This window comes from Stegostoma tigrinum, unplaced genomic scaffold (genome assembly GCF_030684315.1).
Source record: "Stegostoma tigrinum isolate sSteTig4 unplaced genomic scaffold, sSteTig4.hap1 scaffold_54, whole genome shotgun sequence".
Classification (NCBI taxonomy): domain Eukaryota; kingdom Metazoa; phylum Chordata; class Chondrichthyes; order Orectolobiformes; family Stegostomatidae; genus Stegostoma; species Stegostoma tigrinum.
Window position 1 is genome coordinate 2254742 of NW_026728472.1, and position 18058 is coordinate 2272799.

At 42.2% G+C, this 18058-nt stretch overlaps 1 long non-coding RNA gene across 1 annotated transcript; it reads left to right on the forward strand.

Annotated features, from left to right (window-relative positions):
• The first annotated feature begins 10245 nt into the window (after window positions 1–10245).
• LOC132208833 (uncharacterized) lies at window positions 10246–17030 on the forward strand. Its single transcript, XR_009444957.1, has 3 exons — window positions 10246–10341; window positions 10448–10534; window positions 16395–17030. It is a non-coding gene; the product is annotated as an uncharacterized LOC132208833 (long non-coding RNA).
• The last annotated feature ends 1028 nt before the right edge of the window (window positions 17031–18058 follow it).

An 18058-nucleotide genomic window follows, 5' to 3' on the forward strand; every position in this document is an offset into this window, starting at 1 on the left:
GGTCTAATGGTCAGGATTTGGTGCCCTCACCGCTGTGGCCTGGGTTCAATTCCTGGTCAACGAATCAAGATTTATCATTCCTGATAGTGGTAACAGCAAAAGCATCGCAGCTCTGAGTGGATTTGTTTGAAAGCCTCAGATCAGTTAATGTCCCCAAGAACATCAGAGTCCATGTTTCAGCTTCTTAAAGAGAGGAAAGGTCCCGTAACTGTCCCTGCTCAGTGGGACTATTCATCTTTGTGCTCTGTTTTTAACAGGGACATGAGCAGTAATAGTAACACTCACAAGATGAATAACAAGCAATGAGAATCATCATCACGGCTTCACCTACATAGCCTTCCTTTCCTGTTCTGGTGAGTTTCAATACCAAATAAAACATGTTTGTCGTCAGGAAGCAGCCATTCAATGAGATCACCACTGACATGAAAAAAAAATCACCTCTACTTTCCTGCTTTTCCTCCACAACCTCAGTTAAACTTGAGCCTAATCACAACATTGTATATTACTGACAATTTTCAGAAAGTTGGATAACATTAATGACCTGTGCAGGCTGGCAATAAATTGAATAATATGAAATGAGCTAAAAAGGCTTCCCGCAATTCAACCCAGTGCAGGGCTCGCCACATGAGAAAGGTCAAAGAGAGAAAACATTACCTCCATTTCTCCCTGCACATATTTCTCTCCTGACAACTTGAATATTTGCATCATTTCTCTTTATAATTGAGACATTTTCACTGACAGACCTGTGCTGCAGAAAACGACTTTGCTCCAGATTAAAATTGCTGAGTACCCTTTCGCACAGACCAATTCTCAATAAGCCCTGATTCATGTCAATAAAAGCTGCTCTGGGAGAGGTTGGAGCTCACAGCCTCAGCATTGCACGCACCTCGACACCGTCATAGAAGGACGGCGTGCTCACAGATTGTGTTGCTTCTATCTGTAGCACCCTGCTTACTGCTGATACAGCACTGCATTCTCTCATCCTTCTGCACATGATCCCCGCGGCCCTATCTCGGTTTTGTCGCATTGCCTCAGTTATAATGCACAGACTATCCCGTCGCCGATTACCACAGAGGAGCTCCTGCACTGATTGCCATCCCCATTTCCGGTTCTATCTTCATGGCTGGGCAATTGAGTTTCTCTGATTCCAGCCCAGGAGCTGGGATTGTATGGTTGTCAGCAGCAGTGGTTGCTTCCATGTGTGAGGGATCTGGTGAAGTAACCAATGCTAAACTGCATTGCTTGCCTCTTCCCGCAGACATTTCTCCCTACTACTGTCACAAACCCTCTGTTACATCCTTCCTCCCACATTACTGAGGCACTGCACAATCTAACACTCGCTCCACATTGACACATTGACACAGTGCGTGTTTTTACTATCTGCCCTCCCATTCACGGTGGGGCATGTCACAGGAAGGACGGTGCTGTCTGAACCAGCGCCGGGCAGTTCTGCAGCTCCAGGGGAGACAGACTATCACTGAAATTGCCAACATGCACCTTCAGCAAGGTGCACCTTGTATCTGTTTTGTAATGAAAGCGCTTAGATAGATTACTTCTGGATTGAAATGTTTACTGGAAGCAGGAATTTGATAAAGATACAGGGGAAACAGATTGAGATTTGACTGAAGAAACAGCAAAAAGCTTCAACATTTTAGTGTAGATTTGTAGTTTGAGTTGTGGATGTTGTGGCTCGTTGTCTCGCTGAGCTGGTTGGTTGGTTGTTCTGCAGACGTTTCATTACCCTATCGGTTAGCAGCATCAGTGCAACCTTCGATGAAGCGCTGTTGTGTTTTCCCGCCTGTTATTTAAACTCTGGTGTCTGTTGAGCTGGAAAACCTCACTTACGGTTTTCTTCACAATGGAGTGCATTTGGGGTCGAGCTCTATTTGTTTATTGAAGGCTTTCTCAGTGTAGTACCAGGTTTCTTGGAATTTCCGTGCTTCTCTCTGCTTTGCCTGCTCCAAGATCCTGGCATTGTCCCAATCAAAATGGTGGTTCTCCTTATTCATGTGGATGGAGATGAGTGAGTATTAATTGTGTCTTTTTATTGCCAATTTATGTTTGTGTACCCTTGTGATTAATTTCCTTCCTGTTTGTCCAATGTAGTATTTGCTGCAGTCTTTGCAGGGAAGCGTGTGTGTGGCATTGGTCTTGTTCATAGTGAGTGGTGGGTCTTTGTTCCAGGTGAGCGGTTGACAGAGGGTTGATGTGGGTTTGTGTGCTGCTCTGATGCCCAGTGGTCGTAGGAGTCTTGCAGTCAATTCAGACGTGTTCCTGATGTAATTTAACTTGATGAGTGTTTCAGGGCGTATAGTATCTTCCTGGTGTTGTTCGTGTGATAGGTATCTTCTGACCCAGTTTTTCGGATATCCATTGTCTTTGAATACTTGGAAGAGGTACTCTCCTTCTTTCTGGTGTAATGCAACATCTGCAGAACAACGAATCAGCTCGGTGAGCCAACCAAACACAAGAAGATGGTATGTCACTGCCTCGAAGCATTGTGCTGTAGTGAGGCAAATATTTAGCTGTTCATCATAATTACAGACAGGAAATTCATTTTTCCAACATGAAAGGAGTCTTTACGTAGCAGACGTTATGTAGGTAATCCTTTCACCGAAATAATCATACTCTGTCTCGTGTCTCCTCAGCACGTTATCTGTCATTGTATGGGCACTGAAGGTGCTTTCATAGAATCCTGACCATGTCCAAACAGGTCCTTGGCCCAAGAAGTCCACACTGAACCTCAGACAATCCCAACAAGACCCATTCCCCTGTAACCCACCGAATGTACACGTCCCTGAACACTATGGGCAATTTAGCATGGACAATTTACCTAACCTGCATATATTTGGATTGTGGGAGGAAACCAGAGCACTTTGAGGAAGCCCACGTAGAAACAGAGAGAATGTGCAAACTCCACACAGTCGTCCGAGGATGGAATCAAACGCAGGTGAGGCAGTAGTGTTAACCACTGTAGCTACTGTACCGTCCTTTGTTCCTTCTGCGTGTCTAATTGCCTGACTCTTACTTTCAGGGTGATGTGATGCTTTGGGATTGTGAAGCGAGAGTCAGGCTGCAAAAACATGTGCTCATCTTCAAAAGTGAAGGAAAACAGGCAAAGGAAATTGAGCTTTCTGTTTTGAATATTCTGAAATATCTCCTTTAACCACTGCTGTTGCAGCTGTACTGAGCCAACTCTTATCCTAACTTTTCATTTCACATCAGTCCGAATTTCAGTCTGATACTATTGCACTTTTAAGGTTTGATGCACTTATCTTGGATCCAACATTTGCTCCTTTGGACTGAATGGTAAAATCAGATCACTGCTTCTGAGTTGCATTATCACTCTAAGAAAGAACTGCAGTGGGCTCTTACTTGCTCAAACTAGTAACCAGTAGGCTGTGAGGCACAGGTGGGGATTGAACCCACAATTTTTGGTTTACGAGACTAAAGCCTTTCCTCTTCGCCACTGGGCCCTGCTTTCTATATTCATTAAACTGATACACTCTATTGGTTCGTTAACTACAAGTATGATTTTTGTTTTTAAATTGTTGGAAAAGTTACAAAACTGACAAATTACCTGATGTTAAAGTACAAAACAGGATGATCAAGAGACAACAGTAAATGATTGAGTTCAGACAAATTCTGAAGTAAGTAGAAACAGGCAGCATGGTAGCCATGTGTGTAATGCAGTCTAACCACATAACCATCAATGGTTCGTACTGCAGCCTCACATCACGAGGAACCCAGGTTTGATTCCAGCCTCGGGCAACTGACTGTGTGGAGTTTGCACATTCTCCTCATGTCTGTATGCGTTTCCTTCGGGTGCTCCGGCTTCCTCCCACAGTCCAAAAGATGTGCAGGCTAGGTGGATTGACCATGCAAAATTGCCACAGAGTGTTCAGGGAGGTGTAGGTCAGGTGGGTTATAGCAGAATGGGTCTGGGTGGGATGTTCCGAGGTCTGGTATGGACCTGTTGGACCGAAGTGCCTGTTTCCACACTGTAGGAATTCTAATTCTAATTTGGGTCGACCCATACAGGAATCAGATTGCAAAAACTGAATGTGGATTTCTTGCTGCAATTGTCTTGGTTTTAATGAGCACACAACTGCAGATCTTTGCAGTAATGATTTCCTAGCACAGAGAAGGAAATGCCTGCTTGCGAGGTCGCGTCAGGAATGTCCATTGGATTCATCCCAGGGTTGTGAGGATCGACAAGGATACAAATAATATCAGTCAGTGCGCTATAAGTTTAGAATGGTGACAGATGGAGAATATATGTTCGTTCACAAAATAATCATTTGGTAGAATTCAATACAGAGAGGCACAAGTGATGCACAAACAGAACATCTACATGGAGAGATGATACACAATAAATAGGAGATTCCTTTTTTTAAAAGTGTTGATTTCAGTTTCAATCTGACATTTAGTGAAGGATATAGAACTGCCCTTACCCAGTCTGCAATGGAAGTGACTCGAGCCTCACAGAGAGGTAATTGAATAACAGTTACATTTTGAAAAAGCTGAGAGCCAGTTGAGTCACAGGGATTTAGGGATGTTGGCATTACAAGCCTTTCCCACATTCCATGAAAGTACCAAAGAAGTGAGTCAAGAGCTTTTGGTCCCCAGAGAGACGATGTCCATGATGTGGTTAGACAATAATTTAGGTTAGTTGAGTTTATAAATGGAGAAATTACGATAATTAAATGAAAAGATCATTGTACAACTGCAATGTCTGTAGTTCAGTCTCAGTTCGAGCAACGCGTGTAATCCTTGTCCTTCATCCTCACCAAAACGCCAGAGATTAGACAAGACGCAGACGATTTTGTCGGGATGGTGGACAGAATGCTGGATTACATTCACGAGATGTTGGAAAAGTTGTAAAAGCTGCACCTGAGGTTGGGAAAATTGGGAAGTAAACTAACGGAAATTTCCCTGACGATGCGAGTTTCAGTGTGTTTATATTTGCATGACAGCCCCTCTTTCGGGGCAATCAAGGTCAAGAAGTCAGAGACTCAAAAATAACGGTGAATGACAAAGAAAACATAGGAGTCGAATTTCTCTTAATCATATAGTTATTTTAGTGGGCAACGATTTTTCAGAAATAAAAGTAGATACTGATTCCTGAGTGTTTTAAAAGATACGTGAGCTAACATACAAGGAGTGAATTTAACAAGGGGACAGAGCCAGTGTCCAGGTCTGCGAGGAATGGGTGCCGGATACTGGGTGGCAGGGCAGGATGGGGCAGGGAGATGAATTCGAAATTGAATGACTTCAGGTGCAAATAAATTTCATGAACATATGATTAAGACTGAGTATGAAAACGCGCATGGTTTTGAAAAGTGCGGCATTGCATTCAAAGGGAAGCCCGTTGTAAATTGCGACACGACTGATCATGATTTTCAAAAACAGATAAAGGAACTGCAGATGTAAATACATTGTGTGAAAGCGTGCACCTGAATAGCATTGTCTGTAAAAATATTTCATGGTTTTGAAATGTTTGGCATATGGTTCCCCGTGAAGCATTTTCAATGAAATCCAGCTGTTTTATTTTCAATTGGTAAGGAAAGTCATCCCCTAATAATTACTGAGTGAACCAACTCTTGGAGACACAATTCCTGCTTTTATCTACCAGGTTCAAATTCCACCAGACTTGTGTTTTCGTTCTTTTTCCATGTAGATAATATTCTAACGTCAAACAGAGACATGTGAAAAAGCAGTTTGACGAAATTAAATCAGAGAAAATATTCATGCAAATATAATTGATTCCTTCCCGCTAGCAGTTAGGATTCGGCGCTTTCACAACCTTGGACTATCTCAGTTTTTGTCAGGGAATCAGGATTTATTGTTCTTGATAGTGACAACAGCAGAAGCTGAACAACTATGACAAGAATCCTTTCAACGCCTCAGATCAGTTAATGATTATGAGAACATGAATCAATGCCCCAGATTCTTAAAGACGACCATCTCCGCTTAATGAGACAGTTAATATTTAATTCTCCTCTGATTCCACTTCCCAAAGTGTTTCTTTAAAGCTTCACAAAGCTGAGACTGGGTTTTCCATTTTGTTTCCTTGCCATTGCCAGGAACTGAATGATTGGGTTGGTGGGTCTGGGAAAGGTCCCCATGAGCAGCTTGTAGGTCTATTTCAGCTTCAAATCTTTAATGATGTTGGGACATTCACTCTGATGTTCTTGTTAACATTTACTGATTTTCTACTGTGAAAGGATTCTCGTTCATGTGCAACAGAAATTCAAACCTCATTGCAGCTTCAGGCCAATGAGAAGTGGTAATTTGGGAGTATAAAGTAGTCATGAACTGCACAAGACCAGAGAGAAAACTACAATCTCTGAATCCCTAAACAGATTTCATTACGTCATACATTGTGTTACCCCGGATAGAGCTTAAGAAAGCGAGTCAGGTTTACTTGAAACCAAGTACTATAGGTTTCTAATAATGCAAATGCAGGAGTACAGTCAGTTACTTGTTTTGTCGTTTACCCACAAGAACATTTGTGGAGAATGCCTGAGCATATCTGTATTGGAATCGACCCCCACTCCCATCCCACAACCAAATCATTTACTTCTCATTCCACCTGATGGAGATTGGAGAATATTTCCGGAACCACCCTGTGACACAGAGTCCGGGAGCAATCTCCCCAGTTCAGATCAGAATGTATCAACAAGAAAGTTATATATCAAGAAGAGAGAGGCTGAAAGAATGAAGTTGAGAAGGGCAGGATGAGGGAGAAAAGGACAGACAAACAGGTGGAGAGTGATAAAAGACATTTGGAGACACGTGGAGATAGCCGGGAGAAACGACGGAGAAAGGGTGGGACCTTTAGACCTTTTTTTTCATCATAATTTCTCGTTGGGATATGACCACTTGCCTTAATTCTGCACAGCAGTGCGCCTGTCAGCTGTGAGCTTGTGGTGCAATGGAAGCGTGTGTGACTCCAGGTCAGAAGGTTGTGTGTTCAAGTCATGTCAGGCTTGTGGACTCTTGGCTCAATAAAGTGTTTCTCCTTTATATGCAAGCAGAACGTGTTGTTTCAGAGTGTTGCCTGGTAGTGTTTCTCTTATTCAGTGGCTGTTCAATTACATGTGGCCCTTCTCTGTAAGTTTTATATTGGGAACACTGCTGCAGAGACGTTGTTTGCCCAAACACAAATTTTTCATCGTAGGGTTTAAATGGACACCAGCCTCCATCTGGGCAGCTGCTTCATTCAGTCAGTAACAATGCTGTGCTGCTAACATTGTACAGGTATTTTCTCACTTAATTCGTAAACACACAACTTTATGTTTCAAACTGTCAGGAGATTTCAGCTCCTCCTGTTAAAGCAGATGACGGTGAGTTCAGGAAGAATTTTTCCAATCAAAAACAATTCCCTTTACAGTTGGAATGATCCTTATTGAACAGCAGGAGAGGAAACTGCTGTCCCACAGCCCCTCTTCACATTAACGGTGAAGCTGAACTTTATAGCCTGAATGGGTAAAATCCAATGGTTCAGGTCCAATGCTGTTTGGTGCTGTCCACTTCCTGATTGTTGTGTGAGTGACAGGCAAAATCTCCAGGAAATATATATCATGTGGATGCATTGCCAGGACGACAGAACAACGAATCTAAAGTCAGGAAACTAAAAATCGCCTAATTTTGAAATTCAGGAAATGGGACACATTGAAGATGCATCGGATCTTCCCGCTGTCCCTGAACTCTCTGTGATGAACAGAATCCAAGTGAGAATGAATTTTTTTTGCTAAGATTACAGAAGAATTCTGAGAGAACTCCTCCTGAAGGTTTTGCAAGACACTGAAGATTTCTTCTTCCTGTGTGACATGTTTTATTTTGATCAAATAAATGTTTATTCTCAGATGGGGTTGGGGGTGAAAAGGATTGTGAGTATTCCCAGCATTTTCGAAGTTCATAGGCACAACTCTGGAAAAAGAACAAAGGTGAAAGCCTGTGACAGACTGAGAGGCACATTTAATTCACTGAAACAAGGAATAAGGAACAAGGCAGAAGAAATGATGATGAAACAACTTTTACTGTTAAGTTGTAGCTTCTTTAATGGTCTCGTTGTTCGGAACAAGCTCCCTCCACTGTAACTGTGATTTAAAATTCAGACAGAGAATGACTCTGTGTGGCTGTTGTGTGAGAAGTCACAGTGGGCAGGGCTTCTTAACAAAGATAAACAAGGCCGTTGAGTGTTTGTAGGGTGGTGCTGGCAGTCAGTCTTACATAGAATGACTTTCAATGCACTTGAAGAATCCAAAATATTATCAGTGGAAAACAAATGCAGAGGAGACAGTGTGAAAGGGCCGCGATTAGCTACAAGGCATGACAGCGTGAAACTAAGACTATAATTTTATCTACGTCCACCCTGCAATAATGTTGGACGTATCGATTAAATAAGATCATGGGCAAAATGATGGAGGAGAAATATGAATAAATTAGGAGCAGAAATATTTGACCCAACGAGTCTGCTGCACCTTTCAATGATCATCTTCAACTCCATCCTGCTGCCTGACCTGGATAGCGCTTGGCCATCTTACTGATTAGACATCTGTCTAGCTCAGTTTGGCAATACCCAACAATCCAGCGTCAACAGCCATCTGTGGGAAAGAATTCTACAAGTTCACTGGCCCCTGAGCAAAGAAACTCCTCCTCATTTCCGAATTAAATGGGCTAAACCTTATCCGGATATGATGTCCGATAGTACTTCTCTCTCATGCTTTGGGAAACCATTTGTCCATAACTTACACTGTCAAGGTCCCGAAGAAGGTTAAATGTTAATAAATGTTGTTCGATTATTATAAAATCCAGTTAGCCTCCTGTGTTCCAAGGAGAACAGTCCCAGCCCAATCAAACATTCTACAAAGTTACACCTTATCCAGCCCTGGCAACATTCTCGTAAATCTCCGCTGCAACCTGCAGAGTTCTTGAATATTTGTGAGGCAGACCGAGAGATATTGTGCTCAGCAAATTTTGTCAAGTTTTTCAGTAATTGACTGGAATAGGAATTTAGGATTAGAATCCAACTGAACCTGCGTACATAGAATGTCAGAGCACTGAATTTCCCTAATTCTGGGGCTGGGGCACTGGGATGTTACTACCGTCTGCAGCACTGGTTAATTCCCTGTGTGAAGGAACTACTGAGGCAACCAATGTAAAACTCTATTGCCGTTTGAGAAATACATCCAAGGTCGTAGCGGTGAAAAATAATATTATTTCAACTGGAATATTAATTACATTTGCCAACTGAACATCAGGCAAATTGTTTTCATTTTGAAACATAAAAATATGACACGGCCACTTAGCACATTGAACCTGCTTCGCCGCTTAATGATATCATGTAAGAACTCCTACTTCACTGACATTTTATTCCTCTTTCCCAGGAGTTCTAAATGTTTTTTAATCTATAGAAATCTATACAGCACAGTGGAGGCCGGGACGTTAAATGGCTTCAAGGTGGAGATTGATAAATTATTGATCTCACAAGGAAGCAAGGGCTACGGGGAGAGTGCAGGGAAGTGGAGTCGAAATGCCCATCACCCATGCCTAAATGACGGAGTGGACTCGATGGGCCCAATAGCCTTACTTCCACTTATCTGTTTTATGGTCTTATGGTCTCATAGAACTATTAATCTCAGTTTTGTACAGTCTGAACATTGACATCCTCCATGGCCCTGAATTCCATAGATTTTCTCCACTCATTTCAGCCAGCTATTTGGCAACAATTTCTGTTGTATTTCTGGTGCTGCTCCTGGCATGCCCTCCAGCATTGTGCTTGTTGTCCATTTCCTACAATTAATTAATACAGAGATAAATACTTGCAGCCCCATGACTGACCATTCTGGAACTCCAGAAATCACATCTTTCCGACTTGAAAAATACACATTAATTCCGATTCTATATTTTCTGTTAATTAAACAACAGGCAGCCTATGCTCATTTAAACCTAACAGCATAAACTCTTACCTTGTCATCGATATTTTATATGGCTTGTTGTTGAGGAGCTGCTAAAAATTCAAATTCACTTCATCTACCACTTGCCTTTATCAACTGTGCTTGTAATGTTCCCAAAGAAGCCTGGCAAAATTCCCATGTCTGCACACCGAACGTCCCAGGCATTCTTTTGGAAACGTAAACCTGATAGCGGATTTTCCATTTGAAGAGAGGCAGTTTGAAGCTTGCATTCACTAACAGCGTACTTTTAGAGATCGTGCAAGCTCCTGCTCGCTGACCTCTGAGGCGCAATCAGTGTGTTCAATTGTTAAACAACAGGGCGATAGTTCAATGTCACCCAGGCAAGAGTGATTGCTGTTTTCACTTCACCACTTTTGTACGTTACGCAGTTTTGTGTTTTTAATGCGGTTCGGGAAGTGTTTCCCAAATGAAAACCTTATCCAGTGAGTAACCACAAAAATGTTTCCATGTCGCTTTCATAGCTAACGTCAAGAGCTGCAGATTTGGGGAATCTCAAAAAGAAACAAAAACTGCTGGAGAAACTCAACAGGATTGGAAGTACCTGTGAGGTAAAACAGAGTTCTGAAATGTTAATTCTGATTCTCTGCCAGATCTGCTGAGATTTCCCTGAAATTTATGTTATTATTTTTCAATGAATGTTTCTCCCATCTATTGGGATGAAACAAACAGACCCGCCTGGTACTGAATTTAACTCGTTAGAAATCTGAGAAGTGGTTGGAGTCAAACAAACCGTGTAATGATTCACGCTCCCTCAGCTCCATAGGGAGAAAGGCGAGTAGCTGCTGTACTTCTGAAATTCTAGGCGAGTGGTAAAGGTGATGAGCTTGAAATGCATTGTGGTATCTCTGCACAGCTTTGATTCTTGCCAACAATGAATGAGAGTCGAAAGCAAATAAGAAGGGATTTTATTCTCTGTCTTCTTGTTTTGGAGAGTAATCGCAGAAGGTGGGAATAAGCATTTCACCCAAACCGCAAATGGTGGGAAGACGCAACTCCTTGCCTGTCAGAGTGAAACAAGCAGAAACTTTCAACCGTGTGAAGATACATTTCGATGTACACTTGCATTGCTAAACTTGGTGAGGCCATAAGCCAAGTGCTGGACGAGGGACAGCCAGAAGCGTGAGTTTAACTGGTGCAGACCTGATGGGTTGACTGGTCTTTTTCTGTGCTGGAGACCTGGTGTCAAGGACCTAGTAGTATCATCTACGGTACTGAAAGAAACAGCAATAATTAAAAATAAAAGCACAGAGGAAAATATTATCACCGGGGCAGAGAGTGAATAGCTGTACACATAGCACATCAAAAGCAATGTTAGAACAATAAGATATACTGTTAGCAGCTACAAGACAGCATGAAGCCAGAGATAATGAATGGAAAATTTTAAATTTACAAGCAATGGCCAGTTCAGAAGAAAAAGGTGGAATGAATAAAAGACAGGGCAACATTAGGAGCAGGCACTATTTGGAGAAAAGGACGCAAAGTGGTAGCGCCCACATTCTGCCAGCAGACATTACGCAATGTTCACCTGGATTAGCACACATCGATAGAAATAAAATGATAGAGGTGATATCTACTTGCTGCTGGTGGAAAGGAATGGGAAGAGACAAAGCCAAGTTTTGTGAAAGATGTACTTTATGTGCACAGACAGAACCAGGACAGGGAATTAAAAATAAAATGAGCAATCAACCGCATCCACAGAGGCCGTGGTAACACATTCAAATGGATTTCATAGGGCCACATACACAAAGTCAGAATTTTTTAAAAAAAAATGTTTTCTGGCTATTTTGACCAGTTTACCAGATGGGTAGAAGATTTCCCCATAAAAGACTACTGCAACCTCAGTAGCAAAAATACTGACAGTAGAAATAATACCTTGGTGGCCGGTTCCCCTACAAATAGATTCAATCCAATCGACCCATTTCACTGGCAAGACCCTGAAGGAAGTGCGTAAAGTACTGGGAATAACTCAAAGGTATCATATCCCCTACCACCCACAGAACTCGGGGATGGTAGAGAAGATGAATAGAAGACTGTAAAATGTTCTCACCAAGGCAATAATTGAAGAAGGGTTTAAATGGACCGTTTCCCTACCAGCCAGTCTAATGTCTTCTCAAGGAACAACTCGCAGACTAAAAGGACTGACTCCTTTCCCATTCATTACTGGTCGCACCATGGGCCTCCTGCAAGGGGGGGGGGGACCAGAAATGGTCAACTCAAAAGGACAGATTTAGGAAGGTACGTGCCAACTTTTCATGCATCTCCAACAGCTGAAATACCTGATGAATCAGGTACAGTAGGTTCATGGCTGGGAACAAGAGGGAATGTGCATGCCCAATGATAAGGGCTGGGGAAGGAGTCTTCATTCATGTACTGCATCCAAAAGGGCAGCGCAGTTCTAAATAGGGTGGCCACGATGAGGTGATTGTCAACAGTGATTGTGGACTTTTGGTCATCAAAATTGGGATCGGCGAATGGAGACACCCGTCACAACTGAAAATATTTAACAATTAACAGAATTGACAAGGCCTCGGGCATGTGTGTTTGCCTTGTGTTTCCACAAGACCCTGTCCCTTATCGTCACAATGACCGTCCAAGGAATATATATTCGAGGAATCGACACTGAGGCACGCAGTGCTCCAAAATCATTGACGTAATGTTGATGACTCAAGGACTATGGATATATACAAAGGATTAGTAAACTTTGATTGGGAAATAAGGGCGTGAGTTGTGCTGCCAGGAACTGATATGTAGCTGATAGAAATCCTCTTAAAGTATCCCGTGGAGATGGTTATCCACTGTTAACATGTAGTCAGGCTGAAAGCCATATGTGGTGTCCCTCTCCTTTGAAAATAGGCAACTGCAGCCGTCCTTGATCTTAACTGCAATACCATGTTCATCTTCAGTGTACAAAGGTAACAACACTTATGCAAATCCTATTAAAATCTTGTATGTGAGCAAAACACATGCCAGTTTCATCTTGCCGGAGTCAGATCTACATGGATCTGGTGGAGCATCGACTCCCTCCAGCTTTTTAGCCATACTATTGAATGCCAGATATGTGCTCACTTTACTAACGGCATACCAACTGCCAGACGAACTGTCTCAGGGAACAATTGTCCCTGCCATATTGTGACGCAATGGGTCCCCTCCTCAACTGCTCTGAAGTCCATATTATCCTTGTTGGGGCGAATGGCATGATCCTCATGGATGCAAATGAATATGTTATCCTCAACGCTTCAGTGACTACAACCTATTTACTAATTAAATTTAATCTAGAACTTCCACACAATTGTACTGATGCATCAGGTCAACTTTATTTCTGGAAATGATTAAGTCTGCCCTTGGAGGCATGCCCCTTATACAAATGGTGAGAAAGCAGGGATCACCCAGGCAGAGGTGAGGGTTCTGGCAGGATTCAGGACGGGGTCCTCTGCTGGTAATGCCATAGGTAATTCGCTATTACAAGAAAACTCAGAGTGTTGAAAGAGAAGTTGAAGGTATTGTTGGAAAATAACGTAGATTTCCAAGAAATAGCCACTAGGTTAGAAGAAGAAGGATTGAAATTCAGACTAAAACTCTCACTTTTAACAATTTGAATAAAACTGCTCTGAATAGCGAGTTTTGAAAAGATTTGTAGCTCAGGTTGAGGTTCTGGATGTGAGTTTGCTCGCTGAGCTGGAAGGTTAGTTTTCAGACGTTTCATCACCATTCTAGGTAACATCATCAGTGAGCCTCCGACGAAGCACTGGCATTCCAACCGGAACTCCATCAACAAACACATTGATTTGCAGCCAATCTACCATCCCCTGGAAGAAGAACAGGAAATGATATCACCAATGCAGGAAATGACATCACCAACCCAAGGAAACCTAACCAGATAAATAGAAAGCGGGATATAACACCAGCACTTCGTCGGAGGCTCACTGATGATGTTACCTAGAATGGTGACGAAACATCTGAAAACTGACCTTCCAGCTCAGCGAGCAAACTCACATCCAGAACCTCAACCTGAGCTACAAATCTTTTCAAAACTCGCTATTCAGAGCAGTTTTATTCAATTTTATTCAGTTTTATTCCCCTACAAATAGATTCAATCCAATCGACCCATTTCACTGGCAAGACCCTGAAGGAAGTGCGTAAAGTACTGGGAATAACTCAAAGGTATCATATCCCCTACCACCCACAGAACTCGGGGATGGTAGAGAAGATGAATAGAAGACTGTAAAATGTTCTCACCAAGGCAATAATTGAAGAAGGGTTTAAATGGACCGTTTCCCTACCAGCCAGTCTAATGTAAGCGAGCAAACTCACATCCACTGCTCTGAATGTTCTAATTGATTTTGTTAATAATGGGACAATGACAAGGCGGGAATCCTTTGTTCGTTCCTGGGATCCGCTTTATATAGTGATCTGTGGGTGCAACTGTTTGCCGAAGCGAATGGGTTTGACCCTTCTTGAGTCACTGTTGAACTGTTATCCATATGGATCAACATCCCATCAATTAAGAATATTCCCTGAATCTACAACATTTGTTGTACGCTGCTTGGCATGACGACCACTTGTTCAGGAGCAAATGACTATCACCAATCCTCCTCCGAGTATCACACAACCCCAGCATACCTATCTCTGCTAAGGCTGTATAACATGGGCAGAGGAAACAGTTCTCTCCAGGCCACCTTGCAGCATGCCCTTCAATGCACAGTCCAATGGAAGGACATTAGTGCAGTGGGGCTCGACATTACCAAATGCCCTCATGCCCATCAATGGGTGTGCTTATGTGAGGGGAATTCAGTCCTGTAGCCTGTGTGTAGGCTACACAATTACTCTGATTGCAATATCCAGTGGGCATATGGACATGGTACTGATTTTGTTTCCAGTTGTGGGTTAACTCACATTTCCATGTCAATCTGATTCTACACCAAAAATTGCAAAAGGTGTCCTTTACCCAGCGACGACTTCCAGGACCATTCTTTAACTGATGCAGCTACAATCAAGTTTGCAACAACTACAGAAGCTCTGACGGCCCAGGACATGACTATCAACACTTCTATTAAAACATCTCCGGCAGCTATTTGGAACTGGGCTCAGTTGTTGCAAGCCCTACAAGCAACGCCCGCCCCGACTGAGACATGTTCAAATACCATGGCAAGACCTCGCGAGGATATGCATCAGATTGATGCATAAGTAGCCTAAGCTGATGGTGATCATTTCAAAGGAGAAAGAGGACGTAACTTAAATATTGAATGTTCAGCCATAGTGGATAAGACTGTGGAAGGGGTTTAAATGTGAAGGTCCATCCTTGGATCTGCATTGTCTCATTATTACTTAGCTACTTATCTTGCTTAGAATAAAGAGCAAAGTACAATGAAAAAACAACATTATAGCACAGAAACAGGCCCTTTGCACTCTAAATCTATCACCCCTGGTAACTGACACTTCCACCCTAAGAAAAAGAAAGCTTGACTCTGGTGGCTTATACTAGGCATGTATACTTGCCTGCTTAAGAAGCTGCTTACGAAAACTGCCAGTAGAGACGAGCTGAAACATACTGCAGGATTGGCAACCAGTTTAGAGATAGGAGCTTGCAACAATCTCATCACAGGGACATGTGTGCAGCTATGCACCTATTGTAATACTGTTATTCCCATGGGCCAGAAGCATGCAGGGATGCTGAAGGAAAAAGAGTGTAGATTTCTTATAGAACTGTAGATTTTTTCCACAGGTCTGTAGTAAGGGACAATATATAGATTAGGTTAAAAGTCAGGATTGAAAGGGCACTTTCTTCATGCTGAAGAGGCAGGCAGCTCTTTGGAAGATTGTTCCCCGAGACATGGCCAACAAATGGAGGAAACGCTGCAGAGAAGGGAGTCTCTATAAAATGGAACGAGGAGTCACAATCAGATCAGCCATGGCCTTATTGAATAGTGGACCTGGATTCAATGGTTGACTCCTGCAACGTATTGATATATTTCTGTTTATAACAAGCCAAGTCTCCTTCTCTCCTATTGCATCATTCTGGTAGGGAGTGAGTTGACTCCTCCTTTTCCTGGGAAACAGAATGCTGGGGGCTCTCTGGCCTCTGACATTTCCTCTGTACTGGCCTCAAGCAGTTGATTGACTGCCTCCTATTCCCATGCACAAAGTTTGTGAAAATAGATGCCCTCCTCCTAATCTGAGTAACAGTCTCCTATACTGTGGTCTTCTGCTGCTCTTGTTGATTGGAATTGAGGGACCAAATGGCCTATTCACGTTACTTACAGCTCCTATCTCCGAAATCCTTTCTCCTGTTTCTGTAAAACATTTTCAAAATATGAATGACGTTTTTTTCTTCTCTCTGTAGTTGAGCAAGTAAGCTGACTGATTTGACAGATTTGAGAAGCTTAATGGCCTCTTCTTCTTCCTTTGCAGTAGATTTGAGCAGCTGAATGGCTTTCTCCTGTTCCTGTGTAACATACTTGAGAGAATGAATAGCTGGGTTATTAACAGCCATGAAACTGGATCTGATGGAGGTTCCTCCTGCCTGAGTTACAGAAAAACAAACAACACAATGTACTCCAGGTATCCTCTCAGTAAGATCTCATTAAACTGCAGTAACCCTTCCCTATGTTTTGAATGATACCCGCTGCAAGATGTATCAACATTGCAGCTTTATACTTCTTCAAGTGGTAATTGGCGAGTGTGGACTGAATGATCTCTTCCTATCCCTCTGTAAAAGGCACATGGGGCGGAATTGCTTCCCACTGTTCCTGAGCAGCAGGCTTAATAGACTTTCTTAAGGCCATGAACGGATTTGATAACAGTGTGTTCACCAATAGGAGAAACATCATGCAAAGTCAATAAGCAATAACTATTATTATCCTGCTTTATGACTTCTAGAAATGTCCCCACTAGTCATTTTATGCATTGTCTGTTATTTTATCCCTATCTCCATTTATAAACAGAGTGGGGCATGCAGTGCAGTGTACTACTATCATATGCAAGCAAGAAAGTTTAAAAAGATGGGAAGATTTATGGTCCATTCCTCAGCAATTTCATTCCTATCATCCAGACTGCATAAATATTCCCTTATATTGTGATATGAAAAACCGTGTAAAGAGGGTGTTAACTGAATCTGTTTGTTCGGTGACTGTGATTAATTTCAGTCTCCATTGATTCTAATTATCCAAATGGATGGTTCTATCTTTTAATGATAAATGGACTCCTTTCGATGTGTTATCCCATCATTCCTATCAGCCAGACTGCATAAATATTCCCTTTTATTGTGATATGAAAAACCATGTAAAGAGGGTGTTAACTGAATCTGTTTGTTCGGTGACTGTGATTAATTTCAGTCTCCATTGATTCTAATTATCCAAATGGATGGTTCTATCTTTTAATGATAAATGGACTCCTTTCGATGTGTTATCCCATAGTATGAGCGGGAACGTAACCTACAACACTAACAGGAATCAGCAGCTCCAGAGAGAAGGGGAGCAGAGGTCAGAGTCTGAGAAAATTAGACTCAAATACTCCAGCAATTGATCAGAATCTGAGAACAATAGACTGGAATGCTGCAACAATGGACAGGAGTTTATCTACGTATGTTTGGCTTCTTTCTACATATTATGATGGGATGTCATTACCAGGGCGGATACAATGCACACTTTACATTATTCAAAGCTTTTATTATCCTATCCTTGCTGTCATTGGTGTTCCTGGTAAGACTCACTGTTCAATTGTTATTTCTATATGCCGTGTTCAACTGTATTGCCGTTCTTTTCATTTACTCTACACTCTTAGCTGTCATTCCTGCTCATCCTCTGAGTCCAGATATTCCGTTTCAAAACAGTATTAACTGCATCAGTGAACTTGTTCATGAACTCTCTCCCTTTTGCTACTGGCAGTGTTCTCGTGGGTCTCTATACTGAGCCATACCATTTCTGCTGTGATTTGTTGCATTCCTATAATGGTTATTTTAATATTGGGAGTATGGAGGTTACTGTCTTCTGTTCTGGTTACAAATTCCACTGACTCCATCCCATCGTGATCAATATCTCAGGTTGAAACAGTTGAATTACAATGGCAGTGATTAT